A 20,373-nucleotide genomic window follows, 5' to 3' on the forward strand; every position below is an offset into this window, starting at 1 on the left:
GAAAGTGTTTGTGTAAAGACCTTAGGATTGCTTGCAAGTTAAAATGTATGTTCTTATCATTTGTGTAGTCTTTTATATATTTAACTTTCTTAAATCTAGAGAAAGAATATTGGGAATGGCTTCTGAAATGAGTCATTTTAAAAGAAACATTCCTGTCCTTGTCTTTAATATTATCTTTACAGCTTTGAACATTACTCTTCAAAACTGAAAAAGAAGACTAAACACTAAATAGGGAGACTCAATCTGTCTAAGATCATCTTCATAAATATTGACAGGGTTCATATGAGCCTGCTTTAGTTAATCCTTGAAGCTAGGGTAGAAGGTGTAGTGATGAAAGTATTGAGAGCATTGAAACAGAGGCTATAAAGCAAAGGATTTAACAACTTCTTGTAATGCTTCCAGGGATTCAAATGTCACTTCAGTATTATCCTAAAGATTCTTACAGTGTACCTATTTAACTCAGATAACCATCTTGATGGCTATTAAGAGACCAGATGCCCTAGTCATTCTCTGTCTTACAAACCCCCACCTACCAGAGCACCACAAACTTTGGGGACTTGTCTCTTGGCCCCCTTGTAATCTCAAGTCAACCTAACCTAAATAAATCTAAGTTGCTAGTAGGGCAGCTAGATAGTGCAGTATTGGGCCTGGAGTCAGAAAGACACAACTTTCTGAGTTCAAATTCAGCTTCAACACATGCTAGTTGTGTGACTCTGGGTAAATCACCTAGCCCTCTTTGCCCCAGTTTCCTCATCTATAAAATGAGTTGGAGAAAAAAATGGCAAACCATTTCAGTATCTTTGCCAGGAAAACCCCAAATGGAATCACAAAAGTTGTTTAGTGCTTGTTCAAGAATATATATAATCTATATATTACACACACACACGCACTCATCCACATACATACATACACACACACCTTCCAAATGCTACTGTTTGAATATAACATTTTGCTGGTTGTGCAAAGTCTTGAAATGCTGAAGATTCTCCTAACCAAGATCCTTAAACACTCAAAGGAATTTATTATCTTAACCATCCACAAAGGAAAAAAATCCAATTAGATTAAGAATGTTTATTATTCAGGTTGCACCCTGAAGAAATATGACAAATTTGGTTGGTTATGAAACCCTATTCCTATGTGTCCTAGAAAATGAAGGATTTTTTTCATTTTTTCATTAAAAGTATATCAATGTTCTAGGTTACATGGACAATGTGATGGGAGAGCTTTTCTCCAACACCTCCAAAATAAGAATAATGCATGAGAGATGAAAAAATTATAATTGTTTTTATGTTCTAAGATGACAAAAATTCTACAATACAACAACCAATAAATTAATAGCAGAGAAGGCTAGTCTCTAATTCATAAAACTCTCATTAAGTACCACCTTCTCCATCAGTTTCCAAGCTGTGGAAGAACAACACAACCCAAGACAAGGAGCAAACATAAAATTCCTTCACTGCTGCTAAAGTATTTGTCAGCTACATCCCAAACCCTTCACTTAGTGGTGCTCACTCAACTATTCTTAAGTAAAAGGAAACAGAACCCAAGTCTGTATCTCCCTCCTCAACCTCAAATATGGTATTTAGAAAAGCAGAAATGCACTCTGTCTAGGACAGAAGCATTATTATTGTACACTTACACTCAGCCATAAAAGTTAGGGAAAGAAGGAATTGGAATAATGTACGCAAATGTGAAGGAAACGCTACCAGGCCTAAAGGAAAAGGGGTTAATGTCTGGCTAAGATTAGTCCTATCCTTCCAAAAGTTGCTTGAAGGACAAAGACTGAAATTGATAAAAAACAAATTTCTTACTCTGGAAGGAGACAGATGATTTTGAGGGCCAGTCCTTGAAGGAACTACCATCAAAAGTCAGAAAATGCAAAGGAGGATATAAAGAAAATATTTTGAAATGACCAAAATATTTGAAAAGAAAGAAATTTTCTCCTGTGATTCGTATCTATGTCCTACACATCATTTCAGTAGAGAGTATACATTGAACATGCTGTGGTGCTTTTCTTATTTCTTCTATATTATGAGGAAACTATTGATGTTTTAACAGTTAAGAACTTTGAGCAAGGACAGATAACCCAAGAGGAAAAATATTAATAGCAGAAGGGAATTTGATCTCTTTTTTATCAACAATATTTTCTTTTTTCAAATACATGAAAAGATAGTTTTCAACATTTACTTTTTCGACACTTTGTGTTTCAAATTTCACTCTTTCCTTTCCTTCTCTCCCCTTTTCCCAAGACAGCAAGCAATCTGGTATAGGTTAAACATGTGCAGTTATTTTTGTCATGTTGTCATGTTGTACAAGAAAAATCAGATCAAAAGGTAAAAAACAAAACAAAACATGAGAAAGAAAAAAATAAGCAAAAAACCCACTACCACTACCAACAACAGCAAAGGTGAAAATACAATGCTTTGATCTACATTCAGTTTTCATAGTTCTCTCTCTGGATGTGGATGGCATTTTGCATCCAAAGTCTATTGGAATCGTCTTGAATCATCACATTGTTGAAAAGAGCCACATCCATCACAGTAGATCATCGCATAATTTTATTGTTACTGTGTACAATATTCTCTTGGGTCTGCTCATTTCCCTCAGCATCAGTTCATGTAAGTCTTGATATATTTTTTTTCTGAAATCAACCTGCTCTTATACAACAATAATATTCCATTGTATTCATATATCATAACTTATTTAGACATTCCCCAATTGATGGACATCACTAGATTTCCAATTCCTTTCCACTACAAAAAGACCTGCTACAAACCTTTTTTGCACATGTGAGTCCTTTCCCCTCTTCTATGATCTCTTTGGGATACAGACTCAGTAGTGATACTCTTGAACAGTTTTATAGCCCTTTAAACATAGTTCCAAATTACTTTCAAGAATGGTTGGATTAGGAAATTTAATGTCTTGATCATTTAAATGAATCTAAATAAATATTGCAAGAAAAATGGAAATTAATCAATACCTGATGAGGCAAAGAACTCTGAGAATTGCCAAAAGAGCATGGAAAACAGTGGGATGTTTTGGAATGTTTCAAAAGAGAAATAAGAATTGAGAAAGTGAAAAACATGACTTGGAGAATATGTTTGTGTATGTTTATGGGGGTATTTGTGTTTGAGAAGATGTTCCAATGATAGGGAATAATTAATAAAGATGACCATGATAAAAAGAAAGTGCTATGGCTGAGTGGACTGGGGTTAGCTAGGTATGTTAGTTTTTGCTTAATGACTTGCAAAGCAAGATAACTCAGATCTAAGGTAGGCATCAGGAAGTTGAATGCAAGAAGTTCCACAGGATAAGTTTTCTAGGAATCTGGGGATCTAGAGTATGTAATAGCAGACTACATGGCAAGAAAATGGGAAGTTTTGTGTGAACTAAATCTATTGTCATTGCTAGTTATTGGGTCCATTAATTCACTGATCATGAATTTTAAATAAAGTGTTCTGGATTCCAAGTTCAGATTTCTATCCACTACACCACTTAGATTTCTCTAAGAGAGAGGAAGGATTTCACTTGTTCTGTTTGGCTCCACAGAGGAGTTATTAATGCATGAAAATTATAAAGAAGAAAATGAGTTGTTCATAAAAAAGATCAAAGACTCAAAGAATCCTTGAATTCTAGAAGGGACCAGTCATTTAGTCAAATTCTAACCTTAAAAGATTGATACTGAAACATATTCAACAAGTGGTTATTTTGCCTCTGTTGAAAGATTTCCAATGAAAAAGAGCCCAATTGCCTCCAGAATTAGCCAATTCTACCTTGAGATGACTCTTATTGTCACTAAGTTTCTCCTGACACAAATTAAAAATGTCCTTTTTGCAGTTTCTATCCTTAAAAATGTGTGGTTACAGACCTGGCCAATGTCTGTATGACACCTTTCCTCCTTGAAAATCACTTTAACTGTGAGATGAATAATTCTCCTCATTATTCACTTACTGTCATAATATCCCTTTTAGCTGTAGACAAAAAGTTTTCTTAAGCAAATTGAGGTTAAATGAGGGATTTATTTTCGAATCTTAATTTTATTGCAGGTCATTAGGTAACTGACAAAAATGGGACAAAGGCAAATACAAAAGAATACAGAAGTATTCCAGAAGAGAATGAGTGGGGAAAATGGGAGCATTAAATTCCACAAGAAATATGAAATGTGTTACATTTGAATATGGTCTGAGAGTATTATGGGTCTGGTTAGAAACAGTATGGTATAACAGAAAAAGATCTGGACAAGGAAATCAGAAGACCTGAACTCTATTCTGGCCCTGACATTAACTAAGTATATGACATGAGCAATAATAGTTTCTCTGAGATTCAGTTTCTTTATTTGTAAAATGAGACTAAGAATTTTTTGTCTTGCTTTTGTACAAAGAATGCTTTGCCTTGCTTTTGTACTACTCCCTTTCTGTTCACTATTTCAACTCCTATTCTTCCTAACAGGTTGAAGTTTTAAAGAGTGGTTGACTTCTACTCTTGAAAAATTATAAAGGTAACCATCAGAGACTGGGAAGTCCAGTTCTACTGCTCACAAGCCAATATCTGGTGTATTTTTTTTTTTATTATCACTCAATTACTAAAGTTCTATTGGATTTTAGAAAAGAGATTTACTGGAAAGGTTTAGCAAGGTTAAATCTCAAACAATCCCCACTATAATGAAACATGGTTTTCCTTTGCATATACAAGGTCCCTGAGAAGAGTGGGTGTAAAATTAAAATACAATGGTAGCAAGGGACATATTTAGATAATATACATGATCAAGAGGTTGTCTCTTGTCTCTATAAGTATATTTTTGATTTTGTTTTGTTTTATTTTCCCTCTGTGACATCATCATGAGGTTCTCTTAGAAGTAGCCCCCTGATAGACTCAGTGGGTCAGTGTTTTTCAGGACTCCATAGCAGTATTTTTCTTTGTTGCTAGGAGTAACAGTTTCTGTAGCTATCATTCATCTTCGTCTTTCCAATTTGAGGATCTTCCTCTTTTGTTGGCCATTATTGCTCTAAAGTACTGTACTATTAATTACAATTACTGGTGGGACCTCTGATGACTGTGATGGACCTTCTGCTTTTTTCTTTGGGAGCCCATAACAGTTATTGCTTCATTCACCATCAGGAAAGAAAAGAAGCAAAAAGGCCAACAGAGAAACAGATCACTCCTTTCCTATGCACATTCAGTTCCAACTAAGTAACTCATGAATTATATAGCTTTTCAGCTCCTCAATCAACCACAAGCCTTCAATAACTTGTTCTTGTATGTAGGCTCACCAAATCTCCATGTGTTGGTTTGGAACAAAGGAGAAAATATTTGGGGATGCTTTATAAAATCTACCAAGAAGAGATACTGAATATGTTCTAGGGACTATGTCCTAATTGGTTAGCCTCCCATTATAGTTTCCTTTTGTAATTTTTAAAGAGCAAATAAGATGATATACACAAATTATTTTATATACTGTAAAAACATAAACAAAAGTACTTAATACTTCAAGGGATTATTTGGTGAATTTGATGCTCTTATTAGGTCTTTGCTTACACTTGTGTGAAGTAATCCTGTTAAGGAATATAGTACAAGTCCTCCATATCTTTTCTTATTGTACAATTCTTGCTCTTGCTTTCTGGAAATATAAAAGAGTATAGCCTAGCAATCCACATTTTCAGAACCAAATGGATAGGGAAAAATGAATTACAACCAGACAATGACAAACAATTGGAAGGGTTACTCAGTGAGTTAGTCCATTGGTACATAAAATATGGACAGGTGCTGAAGTTGGAAAAAAAAAAAAACTGAAACCTAATTTGAAAAGAGAAAGTGAATAGTCTTGATTACAATTGGGAAACTACATGGAAAATTTGAATGATCCTAAGTTGCTTCTTGATATGAAAGCCTATATTTCTCACACCAGTATCTTCCTGGTGATGTTATGTGTTAGTAAATATCATGAAAAGACAAATTTTCCAAAGAATAAAAATTGCAGGTGTAACCTATGTTTGAAACAGCTTGCTTTCTCATCCTTGAAATTTTCTGTCATTTTGGGGCTTGAGAAAATTAGGAATTCAGGGATTTAGAATTGAGTTTCTTATTTTTCTTCTTACCAAAATGGGAATTGTGTTCAGTTTTTAATGAATGAGCAAAAAGCATTTATGAAGTACTCATGTGCAAAATATCAAGAAGATTGCAAAGATATATGAAAAATAATAATTAAAGCAAGATCATCTCTGCCAAGAAATTTCCATTCTAATTGGAAGAGAGGAATAGTAGCAAGGAAAGACATTTTGATTTTAGAAGCCACAGAAATGGTAAATAGAACCATAGAGAATTTGATGGATAACTTTTTTTCCTAAGAAAAATATTTTTATTAAATTGTTTATGGTTCCCTAAGCAAGAAAAAGGCTATAATGGGCAGAAAAAAAACATAATCTAATGGACTGGGGTTAGTTAGCTATGTTAGTTTTTGTTAAGGAACTCACAAAGCAAGATCATTTAACCCTAGGATGGGAGTTACAAAGTTGAATCTAAGATGTTCCAAAGGATATTTTTTCTGGAAGTCTAGTCATTCAGATGCAACAGCAGGATTGCTGTTTTTTTCAGTCATTAAGGACTCCTACCACTCCATTTGGAGTTTTATTGGCACAGATATTGGAGTGGTTTGTTATTTTCTTTCCCAAATTATTTTACAGATGAGGAAAGTGAGTCTAACAGGCTTAAGTGACTTGCTCAAGATCACACATTTAGTAAGTTTTTCAGGCCAGATTTTAACTAGCTCTTCCTGAGTCCAGGCCAGATGCTCTATCCACTACACCACCTAATTGCCCATCAGCAGGATAAACGGAAAGAAAATGCAAGTTTTGGGTGAATGAGGTCTAGTGGGCTCATTCTCAGAAGAGATTTATCAGTATTGTACAGCAATTTCATGATGGCACGCTTGCCTGGATTCTGGATAATGGAAATTGCTCTCACGCTTTCCTAGTCACCAATGGAGTGAAGCAGGACTGTGTACTTGCTCTCATGCCTTTTTTTTTTTTTTTTTTTTTTTTTTTAGCATGATATGTTCTGCAATGTTGTCAGACATCTTCAATGAAGATGAAAACAGACTCAAGGTCAGCTCCTACACTGACAATAACAATTCCAAAGCTCTTCTGGAGAGACCTTGAAAGTGTCCTTGTATCACTTCTGACCTCTGTATGAGCACTTAGCTTTTCTGAGTTCTCTGTAAATTAGTCTTTTAGGCAAATGCACTGGCACAGGATCATCTAACATGGAATAACCACATCATTGAAGGCACAATGATCTATGAGCAGAACAGAATTGCAACAGTTCAAAGGAAACAAGATGTGCAAATGGAGGGGCAGTTCCCTATTTAATGGTCAAAGGAACTATTTATGCCTGGATTGTAGTAGAGTTTGTATTGGTCTGATGAGTCATCATCAGAGAGATTGTGTCTTGACCCAACATGGTGATGTCCTTTTAGCCTTCTTCTAGAAGGAAGGACAATAATCAATCAATCAAAAATGGAAGTTCTAAATCTAAGTAGAAACAATCCACTAATACATAGTCTCTGGAGGATTCAGTAGAAGTATTGGAGGCAAGAGAATAGCTGTTAATTTCATGTGGCCTCAGTTTTAATAATGCTAATAAAATCAATGATAATATCTAGCATTTATAGAGCACTTTACATATTTTACGCAATTTGATCTTCACAACAATCTTGTCAGGTAGGTGCTATCATTATCTGTACTTTAAGCCCAGATGTTAAGAGTCTTGCCTAGTATCAACAGCTAGTAGATATTTGAGATAGAATTTGAAATTCAGAACTCCAGGTCCATCACTCAATCTATGTTACTATCTAGAATTTTTTTAAAGACTAAGATAGTTATCTGCGTTATAGGAATAATAGCAAAAGATATCCAGAGTAGAAAACTCCAGACAGAAACACAGCATGGGTGTTGAATTTACAAGCTCATAGTATTGATGACAGATGGGGATTTCTTTCTCTGTCAAGTAGGAGAAATCACTTGGACATCCATGGATTAAATCTGGAAGTTTAGGACAGATTTCCCTAAATATAAAACCCATCAGATTCAGAAACAAGGCATTTCAGAGTGAAATGCCATGTGGACAGTGAGATTATAGCACAATTTTGTAGTTTTCTGGAACGTAAGGGCAGCATGAGGAATAGGCGGGATATCAGAGATGCCAAAAAGAACACCTTGTGGACACTGGACTTCAGGACTCAACCTGGTATTTGGTTGGGAAGTGGTTACTGTATCAAATCTTTGGAATGAAGATTACCCCTTCCTTTCTTTTTTTCTCCTCTTCTCTTCCAACATGAGAAGATTATTTTCCTTCTGTTTGACTATGTTATTAGGAAGAATGTCTAATAATCCTTTGCTGTGAACAGCCTCTGGGCTAATTTGTCACCTTGGTGGAACTGAAGTTAAGAGCATAGCTCTTGACAGGAGCAGCTGCAACCACTGGGAAATGGGGTTTATAGACCTTTACCAGAATAGCTCAGCTCCAGTTTATGGGGTTTGACTGTAGCTTTTATTTTTGGTTCCATTCAGTAAATGCATTCTAATCTATAATGAGGAGCATGTCACAAAAGGTTGAGGAGATAACCTTTTTCCAAAATAACACAGACGTTGTTTCAAATCACTCTGCAAAAGGGAAAATAACATTCCAATTTAAATATGTATTAGCAACAATCAGATTGATATGGTTCAATATACATGTTCCATTCTTAGTATATCTCCTTGAATTTGGCAGCATGTCAATAGTATGGATGATCTTAGTAATGATACATTATTTTTTTCTCTAATGAATTAGTTTTTTTTTTATTATGACTTGTTTATTGCATGAATTCTTTTCCTTTTTTTCAATTAAGAGGTATCTATCCTGTCTCCCATTTTTCCTTTATTCTGTGGAGAGGGTGAGAGGAAATGACAACAAATCACTTAAAAGAACTATACATAGTCAAGGAAAACACATTTCTACAATGGTAATGCCCAAAAATGTGTCTCCCTCTGCACCTCTATACAATCTATAACCTCTTTGACATGAAGTGAGAAACATGATAAATCATTAATTCTTTAGAATTGTGGTTGATTAAAGTTCTTAATTCTTTCAAAATTTTTGTTTTTAAAAAGCTGTTGATGTAGTAGAAATAAATTCTCCTGATCCTGCTCACTTCATTCTGCATCAGTTCAAAATGATATTTAAAGAGATACCAGCTTCCTCTTCCTCATTTGTATAAACTTCTATTTGCATCATCATCTTATGTGAGGCAAGTTTCCCTCTCTCTGTTCCTCCCTTTTTCTTCTCTAGTGTATCCCTCAACCCCCTCACTTCCTGTTCTTATTTTAAGACCATAAAAACATGACAAATCATTTTTAGGATATTTACCTTATATGACTTTCTTTATGACACTTGCTATCATCACAGTTCTTTATGAGATACTTACAAGATTCCTCTTCCCTATTAGACTGCAAATCTCTCATAATTATAAATTATTTTCCAATTACTTGTTCATATTTATGCATTTATGTTTTTCTTTATTCTTGTGTTTGCATCTCAAAGTTTCTACTCAGCTCTGTTTTGTTTTTTTCTTTAGAAATGTCTGGAAGTCCATTGTAAAAGATCCTTCATTTTCTTATAGGGGTAGAGTTTTTTCTTTGTAAGTATATCTTTTGGAATGATCCCTGTTCCTTTAAGATGGTGGATGCTAAATCTTGTGTGACTGTTTATGATTCCTTGTTACTTGAATTCTTTCTTTTTGGTTGCTTGCATTATTTTTTCTTTGAAAGCTCAGGATTTTGCCTCTGATGTTCCTGGAAATTTTCATTTTGATATCTTTTTCTATTTTTACTTGCCTTCTTATTCTAAAAGGTCCTCAATTTTTTTTTTTTTGTGATTTCTTAATATATAATAATTAAGTTCTTTCCTCTTCTCCATTTTTCTTTTTTTGATAGTTACTTTCAGATAGATTTATGATTATTAAATTATCTCTCCTTAATATATTTCCCAAGATAGTTGTTTTTTATTTTTTATGAGATACCTTACATTTTCTGTTTTTCATTCTTTTGACTTTTTAAAAATATTTCTTGTCTCATGGAGTCATGGACTTCTGTTTGGTCTATTCTAATTTTCTTTTTTTTTTCCTTTTTATTGTAGTAAGTTTATTTAATTTTAATATACATTGTTTTATGAATCATGTTGGGACAGAAAAATCAGAGCAAAAGGGAAAAACTATGGAAGAGAGAAAAAAAATAGAAAAAAGAAGTGAACATAGCATGTTGTGATTTGCTTTTCTCCTCAAATCTTTTTCAAGACACAGATGACATTTTCTGTCCAAAATCTATTGGGATTGCTTTGGGTCACTGAACTGTTGAGAAGAACCAAGCCTTTCATAGTTGGTCATCATACATTCTTGCTGTTATTGTGCACAATGTATTCTTGGTTCTACTTGTTTCTGTCAGCATCAGTTCTTGTAACTCTTTCCAGACCTTTTTATAATCAGCTTGTTCATCATTTTTTATAGAACAATAATATTCTATTACCTTTATGTACCATTCCCCAATTGATGTGCATCCACTCCTTTTCCAATTCTCTGCTACCACAAAAAGAGATGTTACAAACATTTTTGCACATGTGGGTTCATTCCCCTTCTTTATGATTTCTTTGGGATATGTATCCAGTAGTGGCACTGCTAGGTCAAAGGGTATGCACATTTTGACAGCCATTTGGGCATAGATCCAGAATGCTTTTCAGAATGGTTGGTAAATTTCACAACTCCACCAATAATGCATTAGTGTCCCATTTTTGCATATTCCCTCCAACATTTATCATTATCTTCTCCAGTTATCTTAGTGAAACCAAAAGGTATGAGGTGGTGCCTCAGAGTTGTTTCAATTTGCATTTCTTGAATCAATAGTAATTTAGAGCATTTTTTCATGTAACTATAAATGGCTTTAATTATCATCATCTGAAAATTGTCTGTTCATATCCTTTGGCCACTTATCAATTGGGAAATTACTTATATTCTCATAAATTTGACACAGTTCTTTATATATTTTAGAAATGAGACCTTATCAGAAATACTGGCTGTAAGATTTTTTCCCAGCTTTAAACTTCCTTTTTAATCTTGTTTGTGTGTTGGTTTTGTGCAAAACTTTTTAATTTAATGTAATTAAAATTGTCTATTTTGCTTTTCATAATTCTCTTGTTCTTTTTTGGTCATAAATTCCTCCCTTCTCCAAAGATATGATAAGTCAATTATCCATTGGTCTCCTAATTTGTTTATGGTATCATCTTTTATGCTCAAATCATGTATCCATTTTGACCTTATTTTCATTTGGGTGTGAGATGGAGATCAGATGGAGATCTATTCCAATTTTCTAACATTGTTTTCCCCGTTTCCCAGCAATTTTTTAAATAGTGAGTTCTTATTCCCAAAGCTGGAGTTTGGGGATTTAACAAATACCAGATTGTTATAGGTCTGAATTATTGTGTCTTGTTTATCTAATCTCTTCCACTGATCTACCACTTTATTTCTTGGCCAGTGCATATGACTTTGATTATTGTTGCTTTATAATATTGTTTTAGTTTGGAACTGCTAAGCCAACATCCTTTGTATTTTTTTTTTCATTAATTCCCCTGATATTCTTGACCTTTTGTTCTTCCAGATGAATTTTGTTATTATTTTTTCCAGTTCTATAAAATAATGTTTTGGCAGTTAAACTGGTACGGCACTGAAGAAGTAGACCAATATAGGCAGAATTGTCATTTTTATTATATTAGCTTGGCCTAGCCATGAACAATTGATATTTTTCCATTTGTTTAGATCTAATTTTATTTTTGTAAGAAGTGTTTTGTAATTGTGTTTATATAGTTCTTGGGTTTGTTTTGGCAGATAAAACACCCAACTATTTTATTTTATCTATGGTAATCTAAAATTGAATTTCTCTTTCTATCTCTTGCTGATGGACTTTGTCAGTAATACGCAGAAATGCTGATGACTTTTATGGGTTTATTTTATATACTGAAACTTTATTAAAGCTGCTAATTGTTTCCAACAGGTTTTTGGATGATTTTCTAGGATTTTCTCAGTATATCATCATATCATATGCAAAAGAGTGATAGTTTTATTTCCTCATTGCTTATTCTAATTCCTTTAATTTTTTTCTTTTCTTATTGCTAAAGTCAACATTTCTAGGACAATGTTGAATAATAATAGTGATAATGGAGATTCTTGTATCACCCCTGATCTTACTGGGAATGTGTCCTGTTTCTCTCCATTACAAGTGATGCTTGCTGTAGATTTTAAATAGATACTACTTTTTTTTTTTTTTTTTTTTTTTTAAGGAAAGCTTCCTTTATCCCTATGCTTTGTTTTTTTAATAGGAATGAGTGCTGTATTTTGTCAAAAGTTTTTTCTGAATCTATTGAGATTATCATATGATTTCTTTTGGTTTATTATTGATATGATCAATTATGGTAATAGTTTTCCTGATATTGAACCAGCCCTGCATTCCAAGTATAAATTCTACTTGGTCATAGTATATTATCCTGTTGATAATAACCTTTGTTAACCACTTTGCTAATATTTTATTTAAAATTTTTGCATCATTATTCATTAGGGAGATTTATTTTTCTGTTTTAATCCTCCCTGGCTTGGGTATCAGTGCCATATCTGTGTCATGGAAAAAAATTGGCAGTACTCCTTCTTTACTTATTTTTTCCAAATAGTTTACATAATATTGGAGTTAATTGTTCTTTAAATGCTTGGTAGAATTCACTTGTGATTCCATCTGGCCCTGGAGACTTGTTTTTAAGGGAGTTCATTAATGACTTGTTCAATTGCCTTTTCCAAAATAGGACTATTTAATTATTTTATTTCCTCTTCTGTTAACCTGGGTAACATATTTTTGTAAATATTCATTCATTTCAGTTAGATTATAAGACTTACTGCCACATAGTTGGGCAAAATAGCTCCTAATTATTGCTTTAATTTTTTTCATTGATGGTAAGTTCACCCCTTTCATTTTTGATGCTGGTGATTTGATTTTTTTTTTCTTGACTTTTTCTGATCAAATTAGCCAAAGGATCATCTATTTTGCTAGTTTTTTCATAAAACCAACTCTTAGTTTTGTTTATTAGATCAACAGCTTTCTTAGTCTCTATTTTCTTAATCTTTCCTTTGAGTGTCAAAATTTCTAATTGGGTATTTAATTGGGGTTTTTTAATTTGTTCTTTTTTCTAGTTTTTTTAGTTACAAGCCTTATTCATTGATGTCCTCCTTCTCTATTTTACTCATGTAGCTATTTAGAGATATAAAACTTTCCCCTAATAACTGTTTTGGCAGTTCAATCCAATAGGTTTTGGTATGTTGTCTCATTACTGTCATTCTCTTGGATGAAATTATGGATTGTTTCTGTGATTTGTTTTTTGATCCACTCATACTTTAGAATTAGATTATTTAATTTCCAATTGGTTTTTGGTCTGTCATACCCTGGCCCTTTATTGAATATAATTTTTATTCATTGTGGTCTGAAAAGAAAGCATTTACTATTTCTGCCTTTTTCGTATTTGATTGTGAGGTTTTTATGCCCTAATACATGACCAATTTTTGTGTAGGTGCTATGTACTGCTGAGAAAAGATGTATACCTGTCTGTCCCTATTCATTTTTTTATAGAGGTCCATCATATCTAGGTTTTTCTATTCCTTTCTAGTTCTTTCTCGTTTATTTTGTGGTTAGATTTGTCTGACTTTGAGAGGGGAAGACTGAGGTTCCCCACTAGAATAGTCTTGTTATATATTTCTTCCTGCAACTGGCTTAAAATATTCTCTAGGAGTCTGGTTGCTCTACCATTTGGTGCATAAAGTTTTAATATTGTTACTACTTCATTATTTACTGAACCCTTGTATCAAGATGTATTTTCTTTCCTTATCTTTTTTAATAAGATCTATTTTTATTTTTGTTTTATCTGAAATCAGAATTGTTACCCCTATATTTTTTTTTTAACTTCAAAAGAAGCATAATAAATTCTGTTCCAGTCTTATACCTTTAAATAAATGTGTCTCTCTGTGTCAAATGTGTTTCTTGTAAAAATATTGTAAAAGTCTGTTTTTTAATCCATTCTGCTATTTGTTTTTCTTTTATGGAAGAGTCCATCCCATTCACATTAACAGTTATACAAATACAGCTCTGTATTTCCGTTCCATTTTATTTTCTCTCATGTATATGCTTTTTTTCTCTCTTTCCACCCTGTCCTTAGTTATTTTTTTAATCCACCCCATCCCATCCACTACCTTATCTCCTATCATCCCTCCCCTTTTTTCTTAGTAGTGTTTTTTTTAAACCCACCCCACCAATTACCTTATCTTCTATCAACCCGCACCTCCTTCTCTTACCTTTTTCCTATTGTTCCTGCCCTGACTTCTTATCCTGTCCCTTCCTTTTCTTTTCCATTTTCTCCTCCTATTTCTTAATAGGATTAAATATATTTCCATACCATATTTAATTATGTCATTTCCTCTTAGAGACAAAATTGATGAGATTAAGCTTCAGACAATGCTCATCTCCCTCTCTTTTCCCCTTAATTGTAATAAGTCTTTTGAGCCTCTTGGTGTGAACTAATCATCTCATTATACTTTCCCTTTCCTCTTTTCCAGTACAGACCTTTTCCCACTCCTTAATGTCTTTTTCTTTGATGTTATCACATCAGAGTCCATTCATAACCACACACTCAGTGCATTTGATTCCCCCCTCTATCTGCCCCAGTGTCAGATACAGTTCTTAAGAGTTACAGATATTGTTTTCCCATCTAGGGATGTAAATATTTCAATCTTTAAATGTGTATTTCCCCCCTATTTACCTTTCTATGATTCTCTTGAATCCTATGTTTGTAGATTAAATTTTCTGTTCAGTTCTGTTTTTTTTCCAACATAAAAGATTGAAAGTCTTTTACTTCATTGAAGCTCCATTTCCTCCCCTGAAAGATGATGCTGAATCTTGCTGAGGCAGTAATTCTTTGTTGTAACCCAAGTCCTTTGTCTTGCAGAATATAGTATTCCAGGCCCTCCTATCCTTAATTGTAGAAGCTGCCAGATCTTGGGTAATCCTGACTATTGCTCCTTAATATTTGAATTGTTTTTGTCTGGCAGGTTGCAGTATTTTTAACTTGAGATTATTGTTTTGGAGTTTCACAACAATGTTCCTTGGAGTTTTCATTGTGGGATTTCCTTCCAGAGGTTGATAGATGGATTCTTTCAATGAGTATTTCCTCCTCTGTTTCTAGAATATTGGGGCAGTTTTCCTTAATGATCTTTTGTAGAATGCTACAAAAGGCTCTTTTTTTTTTTTTTTTTTTTTTTTTTTTTTTTTTTTTTTTTTTTTTTTAGGCATAGCCTTCAGGTATGCCAATAATTTTAGAATTGTCTCTTCTGGATCTATTTTCCAGATTGGTTGTTTTATTCCAATGAGATATTTCACATTTTCTTCCATTTTTGATTCTTTTTAGTTTGTTTCAGTAATTCTTGCTGTCTCACAAAGTCATTAGCTTCCATTTGCTCTGTTCTAGTTTTTAATGTGTGATTTTCTTCAATTATCATTTGCATCTCTTTATTCATTTGGTTTATTCTACTGTTTAAGGAAATGTTTTCTTTAGACAATTTTTTTCCTTCCTTTTCCAAACTGCTGACTCTGATGCATACTTTTCATTTTTTCCCCCTGTTTTTCTTCTACCATTCTTATTTGTTTTTTAAAGTATTTTATCAGCACTTCCAAAAAATCTCTTTGGGCCTGAAACCAATTTATTTCATTCTTTGAGATTTCTTCTGTGAACATTGTCCTCTTCTGAGTTTGCGTTTTGGTCTGTTCTGTCACCACAGTAGCTTTTAACTAGCCATAACATCTATAAAATCAGGGGACTGGACTAAGTAATCATCAAGTTCCCTTATAACTTTAAAGCCTCTGCTGATAGTAAATAGGGTAAGAGTAGAAATTTTTGATGAATTAACTGTTCTGGGTGGGTGGAGTGTTTCATTTTTTAAACTGAGTCATAGTTAGGCTTTAAGTTGTTCTAGACAATGTAGGGCAAAGCTGTAATACTTTATACATCTATGTATTTAATTCAAAATGTCTTAGTATGAAGTGGTTTTCATATCGTTCAGGAACACTTGGAGATCTGAAAATGAATAAAATATATACAGACCTTTAAATTCCATAAAGCACTATATATAGGTGGTACAATGGATTGAGCATACAGCCAATCAGGCCTTTCTTTTAATCAGAAAGATCTAATTTCAAATCTGGCCTCAGACACTAGCTGTTTGTGATCCATGAAAAGTCATTCTATTTGCCTCAGTTTCCTTATCTGTAAAACAAAGATAATAATAGCACCTACTTCCTCAGATTGTTGGGAGGACCAAATGTGATAATCATTGTAAAACACTTGGCACAGTGTCTGGCACACAGTAAATGCTAAAATATAAAGCATTAGCTGTTCTTTACTTTTATATACATTATCTCAACAGAGAAGGAGATACTACAGATTTTATTTCTCCTTTTTATAGATGAGGAAGGCTAAGAAACTCAAAAAGATGTCATGAACCACATTTATGAGATATAAATTGGATATTCTTCATTCCGAGTAAAGCCTTCTAATCATTATATTGCAATATTTCTGACCCTTTACCATATATATAGCATGAATATAGGAGAGGTCAGAGGGAAGACCAGTATCCAGGACAGAATTTAAATATTCTCAGTTTCTTGGTGTTTGTAGAATTTGACAAAAGTTAACATGGAACATCTTTGCTTTGAGATTGTTTTGGACACTTTGGTCATGAATTATAAGTTAGTTCCCTTGATTCTGTAAAACAAAACATCTGATTAGAATAAGATAACTTCATCTAGAGACTGATGTGGAAAGGATTCTGGGCTGGGAGGAGAGGTGGGATTAGGTCACCAATATAGTCTTTTATAATTTCAAGATTTAGCATTTAACACAATGCCTTGCACTTAATAGGTACTTAATGTTGTTGTCCAGTCATTTTTCAATCATGTTTGACTCTTCATGACCCCATTTGAGGATTTCTTGGAAGAGCCAGTGGAATGATTTGCCATGTTCTTCTTCAGTTCATTTTAAGGATGAGGAAACAAAGTAAACAGGGTAAGTTATTTGCCCAGGGTCCCACAGCTAAAAAGTATCTGAGGCCAGATTTGAACTCAGGAAGATGAGTCTTTCTGACTCCTGGCTCAGTACTCCACTATGTGGTCTAAACAATAAGAATGAATGGTTATTGAATTAATTCAAATAAAAGCTATATCCTTCATAACAAGTATGATACAACAGTTCAGGAAAGTGTCCCTTGGGGCCCACATATGCATAAACCTGGAGTAACAGTGCTGCCCTATATGGCAGAAGCAAGTTAAGGTGATTTCCATGATGCTAAACCAACATTAAAACAAAACAAACCCTTGCAGGGATAGTAACTGATCTTTCCTCTACTTTCAGAAAAAAACAAACGAAAAAAACAAACTACTACAAGGCTGCTTAGTCCACAGTCTTGAGGTCCCATTGTCTTTTGGTCCCTGAGGGAAACAATCTCATAATCATTCAAGATAATTTATTTCAACCTGAAGTCCATGATCTGTTTCTTTAAGAGAAAAACCTTTACTATCTCAAGATATGCAAGTATGAATTTTTCAATAAAAATTGAAAATCATTGAAAAATTTTATCAGCTAGGTGATAAAATGGACCTCAAATACTGTGTGACTTTGGGCAAATCAATTAAACTTTTGCCTGTCTCAATTTCTTTATCTGTAAAATGAGCACAATAATAGCACATCTCAAATAGTGTTTGAAGACCAAATATGGTAATATTTGCAAAATACTTTGCAAATCTTAAAGTTCTGTGATAAACATTATTAATATTATTGCTCCTTTTTTTTTCTTTTCTTTCTAATTACTACTACTACTAGTAGTCTCTGATTCTTGGAAATAAACTGCCCATTTTAGATACTATATTCTTGTTTTTACAGGAATCCCAGTCTTGCCAGTTGGTCATGGGAAGGAAGAACTGCAAAATGTAAGCTTGTTTAACCAGAAGGAAGAGAGAGACATCATTATTTTTATTTTCTCAGATTTGGGAAGAATAAATCTGTGTAGATGTTTTTAATGGGGGAAAAATTTTCTTTGTGTGGTAGGGCCTGCTAGGTGGCACAATGGATAATTAGGTCTAGAGTCAGGAAGAATTGAGTTCAAATTTAGCCTCAGACTCTTACTGTGTGATACTGGACAAGTTACTTAATCTCTGCTTATTTCAGTTCCTCATCTATAAAATGGTGATAATAGAGAAAATATTTGTAAAGCATTTTGCACAGTGTTTGATACATAGTAGGTGATATATAAATGCTTGTTTTCTCTGCTCCCTGTCTACACTTCCCTTATTCCCTGTCCTTTCTTCCTTTCCTCTTGTGTTCGTATGAGAAATCTATATTAACAGAGATGTTCATTAGAAAATCTGATTTACTTGTCTAAGACTATACCATAAAGTCTAAGTTTAAATTGCATTTTATGACTATGGCCTCCAAGTTTTAAAATATAGCCTTTTGATTACTTCATGGTTGTAAAGCATGATTCTCTTTTTGCTCTGTGGCAGTGAGCAATTTATAGTGTCTGCTAAATGAACAATATTTACCAAGTGCCATCAAACAAGATACAAGCATATTTCACTGTCTTTATAGTGCCGTAGATTGCTAGAGAACATATATATCCTCTTAATGATTTCACAACATGACATTAGATTTCTCTAAAGCATAAATCTTCAACAATTTGACAAATGTCCTGTCTCTTTATCTCAATATTTAATATTATCTTCTATGGTCATTTTGGATGTGCTCTTTGAAAGGACAAAGACTATTTTCTCAATATGTCATTGTCATTAAAATGGATCTTTTAGGACCTTATTTTAAATGCCAGAAAATATGCGACATTTTAGATCATGGGTATTAGATGATGAAGATGATATTGATGGTGATGGTCATGATTATGGTGATGACATAGCAAAAAGTGAGTTGGCTTAGAGGGCTAGGTTCCAAATCTTGGTTCTGCTACAGACCTGTGTGACCTTATCTTCTCCCACTAGAATATAAATTCTTTGGAGGTAGAAACTCCTTTTCCACATCTACCACATTTAGTCTAGTGGCTGGTACCTTGTAAATGCTTAATAAATACCTTATTGGTTTCTGTTCCTTCTTCCCTCTCTCCTTCCCTACTTACCTACCATATGTATGTATATATGTATATATTTATGTTTGTAAGGGCAGCTATGTGGTGCAGTAGGTAGAATGCCAGGCCTGGAGGCAGGAAAACCTAGTTTCAAATCTGGCCTCAGACACTTATTGATTGTGTGACTCTGGGAAAATCATTTAACATTGTTTGCTTAAGTTTACTCATCTGTAAAATGAGATGGAAAAGAAAATGGCAAAATAATCCAGTATCTTTGCCAAGAAAACCCCAATGGAGTCGCAGAGAGTCAAACATGATTGAAAATGACTGGGTCATGAAAAGTCAGACATGATTAAACAACAACAAAATGTACATAAGCATGTATCAGTTATTTAATAATAATGATGTTTTATAAATGTATAATGCTTCATAGTTTACATATAGAAATCTAATCTGGTCCCAACAACCACACACAATTGATAATGGAAATAATAAAATGTATATTTTGTAGATGAAACAGAAAATTTGTGGACTAAGGTTACACAGCTAATAAATGGCAAAGTTAGGATTCTAATATAGGTCTTATGATTTCATATGCAACTAGATGAGTTACTTTATTTCTCACTAAGAAAAAAAAAGAATAAAATAACCAAATCAAACCCCAAAACTTTGGTTCTGTTAACTTGAAGGTACCTTTCTCTATGGTAGGAATTAACTTGCATTCAATATAATCATTTTGCTTCAGTTTCAATAGAAAAAATGGTTTCATTCTTGCTCTACTAAATTTCTAGCTTGATTCATGTATGTTGACTCTAGTATCTTATCTACATTTGGTAGATAAAATATTAGATAACAAATGTTCTTTATGATGTGGAAATGTGCAGCAGAATGTATCCCCTTATGAATAAGATAAAAATTCAGATTTTTCAAATTATAGATAACCTTCATATAACCTACATGCAGTAGAAAATGGATTCTTAATCTTTTCTTAGTTTTTTCATCCATACCAAAATAGAAAATGAATAGGATTCTATCTGTGAATATAAAATAATTCTCTCTGTTCATACAACCACCCCTAACAAGTTTATTTTGTTTCACATTAGAAGAAATTTGGATTTACTTATCAAAATCATGCCTCC

The sequence above is a fragment of the Sarcophilus harrisii genome, chromosome 1, assembly GCF_902635505.1.
Source record: "Sarcophilus harrisii chromosome 1, mSarHar1.11, whole genome shotgun sequence".
NCBI classification, from domain to species: domain Eukaryota; kingdom Metazoa; phylum Chordata; class Mammalia; order Dasyuromorphia; family Dasyuridae; genus Sarcophilus; species Sarcophilus harrisii.